The sequence below is a fragment of the Rhagoletis zephyria genome, unplaced genomic scaffold (assembly GCF_001687245.7).
Source record: "Rhagoletis zephyria isolate East Lansing unplaced genomic scaffold, Rhagoletis_zephyria_1.1 Rzeph_scaffold_00757, whole genome shotgun sequence".
NCBI classification, from domain to species: Eukaryota; Metazoa; Arthropoda; class Insecta; order Diptera; family Tephritidae; genus Rhagoletis; species Rhagoletis zephyria.
The window spans coordinates 168,234-186,868 of NW_016157841.1; the positions used below are offsets into that span (position 1 = coordinate 168,234).

The 18,635-nt window shown below is 36.3% G+C and overlaps 1 long non-coding RNA gene across 1 annotated transcript in view; it reads right to left on the reverse strand.

The window, feature by feature from the left end:
• The window catches only part of LOC108361405 (uncharacterized), a 20,722-nt gene extending 2,707 nt beyond the window's left edge, over positions 1–18,015 (reverse strand). Inside the window, exons 1-2 of the long non-coding RNA XR_001847291.1 lie at positions 17,827–18,015; positions 15,878–15,881 (exon numbers count right to left, since the gene is read on the reverse strand). This is a non-coding gene — a long non-coding RNA (uncharacterized LOC108361405). The remainder of the gene's footprint in view (positions 1–15,877; positions 15,882–17,826) is intronic.
• Positions 18,016–18,635: the final 620 nt, after the last annotated feature.

Below are 18,635 nucleotides of genomic sequence, written 5' to 3' on the forward strand. Positions count from 1 at the left end.
AAAAAAAAACATGAAAAAATATAATCTGCTTAAAAAGATTAAAATTCGCATGAAAATATATTGAATTCTCCTGAGTTTTGATCAGAGAAATTATATTTTTATGTTTTTTGCTGTAGTATGAATTAAATTTTTATTAAAAAATAGCGGAACAATTATAATAAAAAGTTTGCGTACATTGTAAAAAGTTTTCTGTGCCAATATTTTTTTCCGTAAGTGTAGTTCCTTTTAGTTTGATTTTAAGCTTTAATTCTTTAAATCATTTTGTTAAAAATGAATATAGTGAAGTGAATTTATTTGTGCTAATTTATGTTTAAAACTTTTTGTTTCTGTATTGAAAAATAATAAATAAATAACAACCATTTGTCCTTCATTACTGCAAAATAATCTTTTTGGCACTCTCAAAAGCGTTTTGGTACGGAAAAAAATTTGTGAGTGGCATCACTGGTACTTATATAAGTGCGTAGTTGCCCTGCAAAAAATTGTGCGACTAATCTCTAAAGAGAGTATTCCGAGATTACCCTCAATCGGGTACAATTGGGCATTAATTAGTCGCAACTAGTCTCATACGGGTACTAATGGAGGTCAATTAGTCTCGACTCATTCCTTACGGGTATAATTGGAGATCAATTACTCCCCAACTCATCTCTAACGTGTACTATTAACGATTTAATGACATGTACGCATTTAATCAATGAAATTTCATGTGCGACGTTGGCACAGAGAGCAAGTATTTCGCTTAACAAAACTGAGAATCCCGGTTCGAATGGAGCAAATTTTTATTTTTATTTTTTGAAAGTGACTAGTCGCGTTTTATATCCGTTCGGGTATGAAGGGGGACAATTAGTCTCTTAATCGGACACGTTCGAACAAAAGCGATCAGTTTATTCCATATAAAGAGATCAAAAGTGGTATTAGTCGGATGTTCCTTTGCGACTTCTCCCGGAGTCACCCCGGAGTAGTCCCATTTTTTGTAGGGTATTTACTGAACAGTAGCGGAGAATGAGCAAAAATTTCTGAATTCGTCACTTTAGATCAGAGGCATTTCTTGATTTTCCAAACACATGTAATTGGGCTTCAAAATGCTGCTGGCTGCGACGTCGACACATGTATAGGGATGGCAAATTCGACTTCAACTTTCGACCAAAATCAACTTTTTACTCCTGAAAGTCGTGTTTTAGTGATCGACTTTCAGTTTATGGAAGTCGACTGAAGTCGACTTTTCACTTTCGACTCTCGACTTTTTTTAAATTTATTTGCCAATAAAAACTGATCTTCTAACGAGCTCGCGGAGTGCTGTTTGGTCGTATTTAAAAAAATTGTCAATAAAACTGAGGTGAAATGTGAAATGTGAACTGAAGTGAAATGTGAATTTTAATGACAGTACAAATCATTACAAAGTCAGTACAAAGCAGCGCATAAAATTATTATACGAAAACAAATTCCTCAAATTTGTCAATCGTTTGTCTCCACAATGTTCAGTTATTATGAGGTAAGATAAACATATTATATTATTATTATACTTATTTATTTTAACAATTTCATGCAAGAAAGTTTTTCTGCTTGAGTTTATGTAAGTTTTTACAGACAGTCTTTGGTTCGAATTTGACCATCCATAAGGTACAAAATTTTAAACACCGCTAAAAACGTTGCTGGGAGGATTCCAGTTAATATGCGACATTAGTCGTGGTGATAGTCCTAATACACTAGCTGTCTGGGCTACTCCCATATTTATCCATGCTTATAAAGTGGCACTTATATTTCTACCAATACCCGCCAATTCTGCTTCATCGGAAAGGCCACATTTTTCCGTAATTACCAAATATCGGTTCAAAAAATTTTTAGATTTTTTTTGTGAGAATTTAAATTTTTTTTCAAAAATAAGCATTTTCATGCTGTATAACTGGAACAATTTTCAAAATTTTTAAAAATCCTTTAGTTTCTTTTTTTTTAACCTAGCATTGAATTTCACTAAATTACAGATTATTCTAAATACCACTAGTAAATCATGATATTTTTGGCGTATTCTGACTCCTATATTTATAGCTAATATATGAGTTAAATGCAGTATACTTAATACATTTCCTTTTTATTAAAAAAGTCGAACAAAGTCGGCTTTTCTTCGTGGATCGGTCGACTGTACAGAGTCGATCGAAAAGTCGAAATTCGACTTTCTAGCGAAGTCGAACAACCCTACACATGTATACTATCATCGCCTTCGTGCGTCTTACGATAATTGACGATTGACTGATGCTTCGCCGGTATTTCGGCAAAGCAAATCAAATCATTTGCTGTTGAGAGTGTTCGGAGGCCAACAGTTTTCTTACATTCCAAAACAATGTGGTAGATTCAAATAAATAAATTTATAAATATATTATATGCACTTATGGTCAGCTGATTAAGTTAAGTGACATTTTGACCAGTTTTGGCTATTTATATTTTTTTTAATTTAATGTTTATCTTTTTTTGCTGACGATGCTAGGCATTTTCTTCCATATAAAAGAAATTGCACCTCATTAAAAATCAACGCGATTTCTTGGCGCTTGAAATTCACACTTTGAGCTACTAAATTTTAATGGGCATACCTAAAACTTTTCTAGAAAGAATAAGAAGTTTTTTTTAGAAATGATTTGTCATTTTCTGATAGAGAATCATTTTCTGATAGACATTGACAATTTTCGGATTGATGTATATTACTTTCACCAACCATAAATTTAATAAAGACCGCTGCTTTTAATTCTAAAAGCTTCAGTGCTCGATCACCCTCTTTCACCTTTTCAAAATGACTATGACACAGTTTGTAATGTCTTTTTAAACAAGACATAACATTGCGACTCATAACGCGATATCAGATCATTGCGCACACCCATCCATGTTTTCTATGCAAAAAAAATGTATTTCCTATTCGTCCCGAAACATTTTATGTGTGTATTATTCGAATAGTTGCGCAGTGAAGTCTCAGCAGCAAGTGATTTGATTTGCTTTGCCGAACTGCTGGCAAAGCATCAGTCAATTGTCAATCAGCGATGCCAATTTTGGTACTTTCGTACAATGAAAGAATTAATCTCGGAACTTAAGTCGTGTAAGTTTTCACTAATTATTGACGAAACAACAGATGTGATAGATATGTCGCCAATCTAATTGTTCGCGATCGCTTTCTTGCTTTAATAGAATTGCCAAAATGTGACGAAAATTCAGTGTTTGCAGCTATTAAAGATTTTTTCCGTGCATATGAGATTCCAATTGAAAATGTTATTGGCTTGGCTACGGACGGAGCAAGCGTAATGGCGGGACATTTAAAAAGCGTAAGAACTCTATTTGAAGCGGAAACAGATATTTTTTACTTAAAATGTACATGCCACTCACTCCACCTCTGTACAAGCTATGCTTGCAAAAAATTGCCACGGCAAATAGAGTGGCTGTGTCGAAATATTTACGGGTTTTTTTCGCACAGCCCTAAACGAGTATACGATTTTATAGAATTTCAGAACTATTGTGCGGTAAAACCACACAAAATTTTAGGGATATCGCATACAAGGTGGCTCTCATTAGAAGGAGTTATTTTGCGCATCCTTGAACAATGGGATAGTTTAAAGCTATTTTTTATTAGTTCAAAACTAGAGGTCAATGCGCTCCGATCTGATCAGTTGGCTGAAAAAATGGACAATGAAACCAAAGTTTTTTTTTTATTTTTATCATATGTGCTGCCGTTAATAAATAACTTAAACAAAGACTTCCAATCAGAACAAAGCCGTTTGCCGTATCTATATTGTAATATAAAATCTAATTTCTTGTTGATTTCAAGCAATTTTATTAAAAAAGGCACACCACCTGAAGTCAATATTGATTACAAAAATGTTTCTAATCATATGCAAAAAGACAAAATTTTCATAGGATCAAAAGCCGAAATATTTTTATCGAAAACTAATCTAGCACTTGGGCAAATAAATAAAATAAAAGACAGTATTTTAAAATTTTATATTGAGCTATTAGACCAAGTCAAAATGCGGTTTGATTTTAATAGAAAAGATCTTGAATTGTTAAAAATTATAACACCTTTTGAAGTTTTGTCTGAAAGGGATAATTGTATATTTGATCTGATTTTAAAATTTCAAAATTTAAGTGATGATAATGATAAAGTCATTAGCCAATGGACTTTGCTTAAGTTAAGCGACCATAATTTGAAAAGCGATTTGGATATTAATTCTTTTTGGCAAAAGGTAGGAAGCTTTAAAAATGGATTGGGCGAGCTAATGTTCCCGGAACTGACCAACTTTATTTTTAATTTATTAACTTTGCCGCATAGCTCTGCAGCTGCAGAAAGAAAGTTTTCGTCCCTTAATCTTATTAAAACAAGTCTTAGAAATAAGTTAGAAGTTAAGACTATCCATAATATTATGGTATGTAAAGAATTAGTTAAAAATGAAATGCATTATGTATGGTCTCCTGCAAGAGACTATAAGCCCATAAAGTGAAACCAAAATGCAGTCTTTGGCACTCACGGAAAAAACTATTAGCACTAAGAACTTTCTACAATGTGTCCAAACTTTTTTATTTTAATTTTTTTCTGGTAATTTTTCACGAAAATATAATTAATCCTAAAACAAAAAAAAAAACATGAAAAAATATAATCTGCTTAAAAAGATTAAAATTCGCATGAAAATATATTGAATTCTCCTGAGTTTTGATCAGAGAAATTATATTTTTATGTTTTTTGCTGTAGTATGAATTAAATTTTTATTAAAAAATAGCGGAACAATTATAATAAAAAGTTTGCGTACATTGTAAAAAGTTTTCTGTGCCAATATTTTTTTCCGTGAGTGTAGTTCCTTTTAGTTTGATTTTAAGCTTTAATTCTTTAAATCATTTTGTTAAAAATTAATATAGTGAAGTGAATTTATTTGTGCTAATTTATGTTTAAAACTTTTCTCTATTGAAAAATAATAAATAAATAACAACCATTTGTCCTTCATTACTGCAAAATAATCTTTTTGGCACTCTCAAAAGCGTTTTGGTACGTTTTTTGGTACGGAAAAAAATTTGCGAGTGGCATCACTGTTCAGGATTCGATTTTGAACTTGAGATCTTTAAAAAATACCCATGAAATGTTTAAAGTTGCAAAAATGATGGAACTAAAAAAAAAATTTCCTACAAATAATAAACATTAGGAGCTTACATTTACTCTATTTTAAACATTTTATGTGTTATTTTGCGCTCTGCGGCTAATTTGGTATGTTAAAGTAAACAGGCAGTGTTTAATTTTATTACACGGTGTGCAAATTTGCACACATTAAAAAAGGAAAATGGTTACCTTTCTTAATATGCGCAAATAAACAGCAAAAATTTAGAGTGTATTTAAAGTCTTTTCAGTAAAATTTATAAAAATTTCCTTAAATAAATCAAATTTAGTTTTTTAAACAGTGTATTTTAAACTACATTGAGATCTTTCTTTTTATATTAACAAATGAAGATATGTGATATGAAAGAGATATATTTAATTTATATATATATATTAAGATCTTGCTTAAAGCATTTTTTTTAGCTAACTAAACAATTGCTCCTAAAAGCTTAAACAGACGGCAGCGTTGATCGGGATTATTTGGGACTTAATCCGGATCAACTGCAGTTAATTCCCGAGTTGATCGGGATTAACTGGGACTTAATCTGGATTAACTGCAGTTAATTCCCGAGTTGATCCGGATCAACGCTGCCGTCAGTTAAAGCTCTTATTACACATTCACAAAAAATAAAATGCTCTAATTTCACGCTTAAGTAGCGATTTTTATAACATTTAGAAAACTTCATTAATGAAAATCTATTTTTGAACGAAAACAACTTTATAGAAAATATAAAATTTTGGCCTATTTAAAAAAGTATCCACATTTATACTGATAGGAAAAAATAAGTATCCCATAAAAATTCGTCTAAAAATGTATCCAATTGGATCTATTTAGATCCAAACGGCATCCCTGATGGCAAGATCGTTGTTTTCCAAAGAATTCTTCATTCTCATTCTTCTGATTGCTTCAGAATTGGGAGAACCTGTAACGTCATTAGCGGTTTTGGATTTTAGTTTTTATAACTAATTTTTAATCTTTTCTTCCATGACTGGTTTGCAAAATGTGTGGGAAAACTTCGCGAGAGTGCACCACGCTTTGAACCAAATGACTTTTTTGGTGGGTGGAGGGGGTCGCACACGTCGAAAAACTGAAAACAGGACGGCGAGGAAACTCATAGTTTACGAGAAATTTGTTGTAAAAGTTGAAAATTTCACCTAACAAAATGTACGATAACAAACCATTTCACACAAATACAAGTGTGCAGAAACACACATTCCAACTAAATTAAGCTCGTTAAACGTTAATATATTTTATATTTTATTAATTAGTAGTTTTATTAAAAACTTTCATTATGTATCGAAGTATTAATTTTGAAGGAAAAAGTGCCGCATGCGAAAATTCTCAATAAAAAATCGCGCATTTTTTTATTACTAATTTTCATTATTTATCAAAGTATCGATTTACGTTTTCTACATTTATGTACTTTGAACTACAATAACAACAGTAAATATCATTTCCCCCAAAAAAATCAATCAGGAGTAAGACTCCTATCGATCCTAATATTATTATTTTTAATAAGAGCAATGTACGTATTGTACACTTGTACCCCGTATTTATACGCACTTATTTGTGGTGTATTTTTTTAACGTATGGTAGCATATTTTTGTGTTTTGTGTAGCCATTGTTATATCTGCTTGTTTGTGAAATGTGCAAACGTTTGTGAAGACATTTATAAACGCGTTTTACTTAATTAATTAATTAATAATTGTATATTAAAGTATTACAAACGCACGCAAACCTTTTAAGGATAATATATTTGTGTAAATGAAAGTGATAAGTGTAGTGTTATAATAAAATTTAGCGATAGCGGGCGAGATATTTTAACAACAAATAACTTAAGTACTATTAGCAACAACATTGTGAAAATTATAAATATAGTTAAAGAAGACCTCCATTAGTATCCCCACCGAGTCTCATGAAAAAAAATTCAGTATACTTTACACGGAATAACAATTGGTTCCGTAATGGAAATCTCAGTGTGTTTTCCGCAATGGTTTTCTGCAATGGTGTTGTTTAAAATGGTTTGTTATCGTACATTATGTTAGGTGAAATTTTCAACTTTAACAACAAATGACTCGTAAACTGTGAGCTTCCTCGCCGTGCGGTTTTCAGTATTGTGATGTGTACGATCCCCCATAAAGTCATTTTGTTCAAAGCGTGGTGCATTCTCGCGAAGTCAACTCAAATGTGTGCTTATAGCGAGGTTCTAAAGAGGTGGATATGGCAAATAATTGTTATTTTCTAGGAATGAAAATTCCAAAGAAAATTCTCTTTTGAAAATCGTGGCCAGCCGAATTAGTTTAAAATCTTGTTATTTTGTTAAAAAGGCACCCCGTTTTTTATAATAATTAGAACTACTGGAATCCCGGACGATGAAAGTCTCAGATCTGCTTAGTTCCCGGGTGACTTCTTGAAAAGGTTCACCTGTAATGAAGAGCTTGTAAAGACCGCCGACTCTGATAAGTAACTGTGTCAGCACTGTAGAAATTTAATGTCAATGCAATGGGCGCGGACGAGAAGTCGAGCCATTCGCTCGAATCAAACTTCGAAGTAGCTGATGTTAACGCCGTATATAGTCCACACATTCCTGTTCCGACAACGAGCGAAAAAGAATTATAAGCGTTCTCTTACTCCCTGCACTATTGGTCCAACGCTACAGGAGTTTTCGCAAATAGCCGCAAATATGCAATCGTCCTAGCCAGTGTACCACCGACCAAGCTCTTCAGCTTACGTCCCGTCATTGAGGCTGCACCTGCTGTAAACAGATACGAGTACATTAAAACCAAACTCATAGAACGATTCAGTGAGAGTCAACCCAGACGCTTGTAAGGAGTGCTCCAGGAGATATCGTTGGGTGATAAAAGGTCCAGCGAGCTTTTTTCTGACATGCAAAGAGTAGCAGGATCATCGTGGAGTGACAGCGCACTGTTGGATTTGTGGATAAGCCGCCTTCCGTCTGTCGCACAGTCCTTAACCATAGCCTCATCAGAAAGAATTGCAAGAAAACTTAAGATCGCGGATGCAATAGTTGAAGTAGCAAACTTAGTTGGAACACAAGTAGAAGCCATCGCTTCCACGACTGACATTTGTAGCTTAAGAGACGAGATCGCCAACTCAACGGAGATTCAGCAAATACGCGAGCATTTGAATAATTCACCAAGTTCATCGTCGTCTACAGCGCAGATGGTTTGTTGGTATCATCAGAAATACGGAAGAAATGCAGACAGCCCTGCGCATTTTTTCAAAGTAGCCAATATCGATCATCGAGTGCTCAGTCAGCGACAAACACTCAATAGCAACGCTCGGCAGGTGGTGGTGAATAACTCTATTAGGAGATATCATTTGGAAGTTACGGATGTTGCGAATGTGTAATTTTAGACATCCGGATGCTAATGTGGATTTTTAGGAAATAATTGAGGTGAATAAATTAAGTGATTTAGGTGAATTTTTTTATTTAGTACTTGAATTTAAAAATAGGANAAAATAATTGAGGTGAGTAAATTAAGTGATTTAGGTGAATGTTTTTTGTTTAGTTAGTACTTGAATTTAAAAATAGGAATATTGTATTTTATAAAAAGTAATGTTGCTGACTTTTCGGGTTAAGGCCTGTTTTTTAAAGGGTCGTCAATCACACCGCCACCACTCAATAACTACTCACTCGAGGCGACAAACTTGAAACTTGACAAAATCGCAAATTTTTTTCGAATGAAACAGCACCAGCTGAGAAGACTTTCAGTTATATTTAGTTTTGTTTTTATAGCGGTGCAATAATTCCTTTTTGAGAAGTGCATCGGGGATGTATCCTCCTGACTTTCATGTTCACAATCCAGCAGCATGGCAAGATCGTTGTTTAAACACCGTTGTTTTCCAAAGAATTCTTCATTCTCATTCTTCTGATTGCTTCAGAATTTGGAGAACCTGAAACGTCATTAGCGGTTTTGGATTTTAGTTTTTGTAATTCATTTTTAATCTTTTCTTCTGTGACTGGTTTGCAAAATGTGTGGGAAAACTTGGCGAGAGTGCAGCACGCTTTGAACAAAATGACTTTTTTGGTGGTCGCACACGTCAAAAAACTGAGAACAGGACGGTGAGGAAACTCATAGTTTACGAGAAATTTGTTGTAAAAGTTGAAAATTTCACCTAACAAAATGTACGATAACAAACCATTTCACACAAATACAAGTGTGCAGAAACACACATTCAAACTAAATTAAGCTCGTTGAACGTTAATATATTTTATATTTTATTAATTTCATTATTACGTTTAAAAATTTCTTTACTTTCCTTTAGAAAACCGAATTAGTATTTAAGTGTGTAAGTATACACAATGACCGAAACGAAGATGGCCACACATGTGAGTAAGTGTTGCCGGAATACGTTTCAAGATGTGTTGCCAGATGTTCAAAACGAAAGAATATTATAAAGGCGAATATAATAAGTTATATTATTTTATAAGTTTAATTGCAATTATGAGTATTATGTTTGCAGCGTAAGAATATTATAAAGGCGAATAGGAACAAGTAAAGAATACCCACCGTTTCGCTAGAAAAACTCGCGCGATTTTTTATTAAAAACTTTCATTATTTATCGAAGTATTAATTTTTAAGGAAAAAGTGCCGCAAGCGAAAATTCTCAATAAAAAATCGCGCATTTTTTTATTACTAATTTTCATTATTTATCAAAGTATCGATTTACGTTTTCTACATTTGTGTACTTTGAACTACAATAACACCAGTAAATATTTTTTCCCCCCAAAAAAATTATACCTTTATGATCAGGAGTAAGACTCCTATCGATCCTAATATTATTATTTTTAATAAGAGCAATGTACGTATTTTACGCACTTATTTGTGGTGTATTTTTTTAACGTATGGTAGCATATTTTTGTGTTTTGTGTAGCCATTGTTATATCTGCTTGTTTGTGAAATGTGCAAACGTTTGTGAAGACATTTATAAACGCGTTTTACTTAANTTACGCACTTATTTGTGGTGTATTGTTTTAACGTATGGTAGCATATTTTTGTGTTTTGTGTAGCCATTGTTATATCTGCTTGTTTGTGAAATGTGCAAACGTTTGTGAAGACATTTATAAACGCGTTTTACTTAATTAATTAATTAATAATTGTATATTAAAGTATTACAAACGCATGCGAACCTTTCAAGGATAATATATTTGTGTAAATAAAAGTGACAAGTGTAGTGTTATAATAAAATGTAGTGATGGCATTAGAATTACTGGAATCACGGACGATGAAAGTCTCAGATCTGCTTAGTTCCCGGGTGACTTCTTGAAAAGGTGCACCTGTAATGAAGAGCTTGTAATTAGTTTTTTTTTTATTAGTTAAGCTCGACTTTTCCTAGTCGCAGGCAATCACAATTAATTACTCACCGCTGTCGGCACCATGAGCCCTCAAATCCGTTTTGTTGTTCCATTCCATACCATCAATGTGCTTTGATATTTTGAGGAAAATGAACTCAAATTTTATTTATTTATTTATTTATTTAATAATCTAGAAATACAACATTTCTTACGGACTATATAGAAAAAATATGCTTAGATCAGCCAAATATTATGTGAGAAATTCATTTAATGCTGGAGAATTTGAGATGAAATTGAATTCTTTCAAAGCTTGCAGCATTGGAGCGTGAGAAGCATAAACAGTTCTAACTAGCTCTAAGAAATAGTGTCCTGATTTCGAAGTTTTCTATAAGGAATATGAAAATTTATACGCTCAAGAAGGAATGGAGAATCAATCGAACCACTTACTTACTAAGTCGAGCACGAAGGAGAGAGAAAGTATAATACGGTGACCATTCGTACCGATTTTGGCGGGGCAGTACCGATTTTTATAAAATTGTCCCTTTGAATATTTTTTAAAAGTCTGGACGCATAAGAGTCCCGATTTTATATATTTGTACCGATTAAGTCCCGATTTTCATTGTTTTCTTTATTCATTTATTAAGAGTCTCCCTGTACTTTGGCCCAAAAACAATTTTTCGTACAAGCGCGGCAGCTCTTCTCATACCGTCTTCAAAAGTCACAACTGAAAATTTTGTATTTTTGAAATTATGTGCTAAACATGTACACAGAGCTTTTATTTACCTTTCAGCAAAAGCTGGAGCAAATTTTTGTTATAATTTGTTAAAAAAAAAACCTAAGGCAAAGTCATCTTGCCCATATGATTATCATGTGCTAATAGACCAAGAGCCAGCGACGGCCAGACCTTCGTTATTTCATAAAGGCTGAAAGCTTCTCTATGTATGCCCCCAATACAGGTAATAACGAACCCAGACTGTGAGATTTGGATAGTGGTGGCTTTGGCAGGTATCAGGTGGTAAGAATGTATAAAATAGCACCTAAAATTCGTATCAAGGTCAGTTTTTATATATTTTATTCGTAATAATATTGGAAACTACATCGTTCATTGTCAGACACTTATCATGGTTCCTACCCCCTGTCAGACACCCTTAAACCATTATAAATTGTAGTTATACTTTGTTAGAAATTGGAATTCAGCTAGTAAAGACCGCCGAATCTGATAAGTAACTGTGGCAGCACTTTAGTAATTTAATGTCAATGCAATGGGCGCGGACGAGAAGTCGAGCCATTCGCTCAAACTTCGAAGTAGCTGATGTTAACGTCGCTATAGTCCACGCATTCCTGTTCCGACAACGAGCGAAAGAGAAATATAAGCGTTCCTTTACTCCCTGGACTTTTGGTTCAACGCTACAGGAGTTTTAGCAGATAGCCGCAAATATGCAATCGTCCTAGCCAGTGTACCACCGACCANAAACTTCGAAGTAGCTGATGTTAACGTCGCTATAGTCCACGCATTCCTGTTCCGACAACGAGCGAAAAAGAAATATAAGCGTTATTTTACTCCCTGGACTTTTNAGTCATTGAGGCTGCACCTGTAAACAGATAAGAGTACATTAAAACCGAACCCATAGAACGATTCAGTGAGAGTCAACCCAGACGCTTGCAAGGAGTGCTCCAGGAGATATCGTTGGGTGATAAAAGGTCCAGCGAGCTTTTTTCTGACATGCAAAGAGTAGTAGGATCATCGTGGAGTGACAGCGCACTGTTGGATTNCAAACCAAACTCATAGAACGATTCAGTGAGAGTCAACCCAGACGCTTGCAAAGAGTGCTCCAGGAGATAGCGTTGGGTGATAAAAGGTCCAGCGAGATTTTTTCTGACATGCAAAGAGTAGCAGGATCATCGTGGAGTGACAGCGCACTGCTGGATTTGTGGATAAGCCGCCTTCCGTCTGTCGCACAGTCCTCAACCATAGCCTCATCAGAAAGAATTGCAAGAAAACTTAAGATCGCGGATGCAATAGTTGAAGTAGCAAACTTAGTTGGAACAGAAGTAGGCGCCGTCGCTTCTACGACTGACATTTGTAGCTTAAGAGACGAGATCGCCAACTCAACGGAGATTCAGTAAATTCGCAAGCATATTAATAATTCACCAGTTCATCGTCGTCTACAGCGCAGATGGGGTATTGGTATCATCAGAAATACAGAAGAAATGCTACGAAATGCAGACAGCCCTGCGCATTTTTTCAAAGTAGCCAACATCGACCATCGAGTTCTCAGTCAGCGACAAACACTCAATAGCAACGCTCGGCAGGTGGTGGTGAATAATTCTATTAGGAGATATCATTTGTAAGTTAGGGATGTTGCGAATGTGTAATTTTAGACATCCGGATGCTAATGTGGATGTCAAGTATTTTTAGGAAATAATTGAGGGGAGTAAATTAAGTGATTTAGGTGAATGTTTTTTTTTGTTTTATTTAGTACTTGAATTTAAAAATAGGAATACTGTATTTTATAAAAAGTAATGTTGCTGACTTTTTGGGTTAAGGGTTCTTAAAGGGTCATAAATCACACCACCACTACTCAATAACTACTCGCTCGAGCCGACAAACTTGAAACTTGACAAAATCGTAAACTTTTTTCGATTGAAACAGCACCAGCTGAGAAGTTTATTTAGTTTTTTTTATAGCGGTGAAATAATTCCTGTTTGAGAAGTTGCTCGAGGCTGCAAATGTCGGGTGTATCCTCCTGACTTTCAGTTTCACAATCTGGCAGCATGGCAATAGTTTACTCGTATGACGTTTGTGTTAAGGAATTTAGCCCAAACATTCCAGAGGCTTATCCACGGGGTTCTAGGGGTTCGTGTTTCGTTTGTGCATATTTGGAAGATGTGATAATTGCATCGGCTACTAAAGAGGAACATTGTGAGCTTCTGCGTCAAGTGTTTCACCAACATCAATTTTTGGAGAACCGAAACTAGAGTTCTTAGGTCACTTAATTTCGTAGAATGGTCATGTTGAACTTTTACCGGCGTTTTCTGAAAGACGCGGTTACGATTCAAGCAAAGCTGTTCGATATGGCTAAATCCAATAAAAGAAGTGACCGAACACCACTAGTATGGGACGGGGAAGCAGAGCGTTGTTTTTAAAAGAGCAAGCAACAGCCGTGGAACTGTTCTCTATTTTCACATCCATTGCCGAACGCCGAGTTATCACTCTGGGTCGATGAGTCAAGTTTTTCGACAGATACAGTCCTTAACCAAATTGTTAACAACGAAGTGCAGCCATTTGTTTTTTTTCGCACAAAATTTCGGCACCTGAAGCAAGGTATAGCACTTACGACAGGGAACTCACGGCTATCTACCTGGCGGTGAAACCCCTCGGCTACATGCTTGAAGGCAGACTGTGCCACATCTATACTCACCTATACTTCATAGACAAAAACAATTCGCCGCTCTGCTCCATTTGCCAACTTAACACACTAATATCCACAAAACATATCCTTGAATTTTGCCCTTCCTTAACACCACTAAGACAACAAATCTTCCTCAGCGACTCCCCTATCGAACTACTCTCCAACCTCTGTCTAGAAAACATGTAAATTATCTTATTCCTTAAGCTATCCAACCTTTACCACCAAATATAAAAATGGAATTACAAACATAAATACTTACACTATACCGTATAAATAAATGGGACAACATATATCTTAGTATAAAAATATGCTAAATACATACATAAGTATGTATAAACTATCATAAGTACACTACATAGCCTTATTTTTAAACTCATTGATTAAAAAAAATATAGTATAGCTTAAGGCCCTAGCAGCCAAAGCTATGTTACCTCTTTCTGTAAGATTCAAGCTTTTAAACTTTTCTAACAGCTGTAAATAAATATTAAAAACTACCTAAAACCATGATAAATTGGAGTTATACTTTCGTAATAGTATAAAAGCTGATTTTTATATATGCCACTTGGGGAACTATCAAAAGATGTTTCTTCACTTGCCAGACCGTTTCGGTAGTTCCTTAATATGCCAGATACATCAAAAGCCTTAGGTGCGAGCATGAAGAAACTGATAATAATTATACGTTAGTTATGTAGAACTCTATTAACCTTCGTGTTCTTAAAATCGAATGATTTATTTTATTCTCTATTACAACGAGTAAGCTAAAATGCATAGTCAGCAAAACTGACAGATGAGAGAGAAGGAGAATGGCTGCTACACTAAAGCTATTAATCTTACGATATTAAATTACCACAGTGCCTCGTAAGAGGCCACGGGTTAGAATTCTCGCTTCAAACGATCAATCGAAATATTTGGAATGGCGATTAAGAATATTGAACGGTCCCTGATACGGCGCGGTGATGGTCGAACTCTGTCGTCTCTAACAAAAACTTCAGTGCATGTGCTTAGCTTCGGATGAATGAATACCCCCTTTTGGGTGTGCCAAGTGGTATCAACTGGGCGAAAGTCGTTCATAGCTTTCCGAAGTTGCTGCACCAGTTCAGCTTCTGCTTGACTGTTGTCGTTTTTAACAAAAAATTCACCTGGTAGGAGTAGCGTGGTACCGTAGACTAGTTCACTCGGTGTAGCGTCTATGTCGGTTTTAAAGGTGCAGCGTAGCCCCGGCAAAATCATTGGGAGAAACTTAGTCCAATTCTGCGAATTTTGGCATAAGATGGTGGACTTAAGAGTTCTATGCCATATTTCAACTAACCCATTTGGTTGTAGATGATGCGGTGTTGTTCGTAGGTGTTTTATTCCCAGTGTCTCCATTAATTCGCGAAATAGTGATCCTTCGAACTGTTTGCCCAGGTCTGTAGTTATGTCGATTAAAACTCCGAATTTTGCAATTTATCCGTTTGTGACGGCGTTGGCTACTGATTGAGCCGTCATATCGACTATTGGAATTGCTTCCGGCCAGCGTGTAAAACGGTCAACCAGTGTTAGACTGTAGCGATAGCCTTCTGATGATGGGAATCGCCCAACTATGTCCACGTTTAGGTGAACAAATCTTGGAGTTACGCAAAGTTGTTGAATTTTATTTTTTTGACGCAGCAAACAATGTCGTGCAAACTTTCTGCTGTCGTACCGGATCCCCGGCCACACGAAGCATTCGGTCATAATTCGTGCAGTTGCTCTTGAACCAGGATGCGACAGGTCGTGGGTAGCGTGCAACACCTGGTGTCGAAAACGTTTCGTGACAAAAGGCCGAATGCGATTAGATGAATAGTCGCAAATTAATGGCAGAGAGCTGAAAGGCATATAAAACGGTTTATCTTTAAAGAATGTTTGTGTTTACCTACGCTACGGAATGTTTGCAGCTCCTCATGGGTTTGTTGATCGCGTTCTAACTCGTCGAAATCGACTTCAACTGCCTCGATTTACTGAATGCGAGAGAGCAGATCAGCTACAATATTTTCGTTACTTTCGACATATCTAATATCAGTCGTAATCTGTGCTACGAATATTTTATATCATACGTCAACAAAACCGATACCGATTCGAAAATTATCGCTAACTGGTTACAGAATCTGTCCCTAACTGGTTACAGAATCTGCCTACAAAAATTATATCGTCCGATTCAGCTGGAACAAAAATGCTTCAAACAAGTAAGACTATCTCTGTATTATAGCCTCGAACCGACATACATACATCTTTAATTTGAATCAGTATTAAAAGCTCTATTGGCTCCTACATTCGGGTTTTGATAGGCGGGTCTCCCCTTTCATATTTTTGGCCTATGTGCGCTTTTATTCGAAACCTAAATGTTTCGGTGCCGAGTATCGAAAGTATTGGATACTTAAAAGTATTGACTCAGCACATCACTACTGCTGTCATCTCGACTGTGACGTCAGCAAAACAGCTGATTCTGTCACATTCACTGAGAGCCGATTGGCGGTATTGCCATCGGCGCCACCTTCTGTATTCTCTCCACCGTGGGATCTATCCATATCGAACGGCTTTGCTTGAATCGTAATCGCGTCTTTCAGAAAACGCCGGTAAAATTTCAAAATGGCCAAATAGCGCTTCATCTCTTGCACAGTTCTTGGCTTCGGGTAGATGAGAATAACTTGTTCACGTTCACTGAGAGGCTGAATACCGTTCTCCAAAATTAAGTGACCTAATACTCAGTTTGATTTTGAAGCGTTAATACACAAGTTGTTCTCTTCAAGGCAGTGAAACACTTGACGCAGATGCTCACAATGTTCCTCTTTTGTACCCGATGCAATTATCACGTCATCCGAATACGCAAAAACGAAATCCAAACCCCTTAGAACCCCGTGGATAAGTCTCTGGAATGTTTGGGCTACATTCCTTAACCGAAGCGTTATATGAGTAAACTCATATAGACCAAATGGCGGTTTTGGGAATGTCATCAGGGATAATAGGCACTTGATGAAAAGCCTTCTACAAATCTACCTTCGAAAAAATCGCTTACCAGCGAGAACTGAAGAAAAGTTCTGAAGGTACGACAAAAGATAGCGATCTGGTATCGTTATAGCATTGAAGGCCCTATCGAACTATATGCAATGGGCTTGCTCAATTGCTGCTTGATGGGCGGCAAATACCCATTTCATAAGCGCTTCAAATTCCTTTCGGGCAGCGGCGAGATTCTCCGGCGATGTTCTCCGGGGGCCGCGCAAAGGTGGGTTGACCTTTAGTCTCGCTAACATGCATCACTTTTGACAAGATTTTTGAACCTGGAATAGGCGTACGGGTAATTTTAGCATATTTACTTAGAATGATTGTGAAGTCGAAGTTGTTGTCATTGGATCTGATCGAGGATATTAGGCCATGGTCGATTTCGCAGTGAATTTTTAACGCATTTTCCCGATCGAGCAGGCATCGCTGTTTAAGATCTACTAGCAAGTTGAAATGAGCTAGAAAATCGGCTCCCAATATAGGGTGGCTTACGTCGCCAAAATCCCATTCAAAGGTGCGAGATAAGTTTAAATCTAAAGTCAAAGATACTTTGCCATATACTCTAACGGGTGTGCTATTTGCTGCGAATAGTTAAGTGGCGGTTGATTTAGCTCTGGCAGATTCTATTGATTTGGGCAACAAAGACACGTCGGCTACCGTGTCAACCAGAATGCAAAGGTTAGTTTTTCTGTCAAATATCTTGAGCCGTGTCTCGCTGTGCGTTCGAATGTGTGCTTCACTTACACCGCCTCTTTCTGACACACCACCTGCCGAGCGTTGCTATTGAGTGTGGCTAACTTCCGAAACGTATCAATACAATGTTTGGAAACTGTTAATGCTGCGGTATTTAAACTGTTTGTATTTGCGGAGTTGCGGCACATTTCAACCATATACATTGCATATTTTAAATATTCAATATAGCAATGAAAAATTTTTCTGAATTTTCCATTTCTAAAACACCAATGCTAACCAATAACAAACGATGCATCAACTTTGTTTCTGATGCGCTGATTGCTCGAGCGATGCTTTCCATAACTTTTCGGCTGCGTTTTGGAACAGTATACATTCTCAATATTTTGTAGATCGACGTTATGGAACCTTACCCTTTGTACGTATACAAAGCAATTGACGTTTTGGAAGTCAGCCTGTTTGTCGCTGACTGAGAACTCGATGATCGATGTTGGCTACTTTGAAAAAATGCGCATCGCTGTCTGCATTTCGTAGCATTTCTTCCGTATTTCTGATGATACCAACAAACCATCTGCGCTGTAGATGACGATGAACTTGGTGAATTATTAATATGCTTGCGAATTTGCTGAATATCCGTTGAGAGTTGGGCGATTTCGTCTCTTAAGCTACAAATGTCAGTCGTGGAAGCGACGGCTTATACTTGTGTTCGAACTTAGTTTGCTGCTTCAACTATTGCATCCGCGATCTTAAGTTTTCTTGCAATGCTTTCTGATGAGGCTATGATTGAGGACTGTGCGACAGACGGAAGGCGGCTTATCCACAAATCCAGCAGTGCGCTGTCGATTTGACGATTGCATATTTGCGGCTATCTGCTGAAACTCCTTTAGCGTTGAACCAAAAGTGCAGGGAGTAAAAGAACGCTTCTATGTCTCTTTCGCTCATTGTCGGAATAGGAATTCGTGGACTAGATACGGCATTCACGTCAGCCACTTCGATGTTTGGTTTGAGCGAATGGCTCGACTTCTCGTGCGCGCCCATTGCATTGATATTAAATTACCACAATGCTGCCAAGTTACT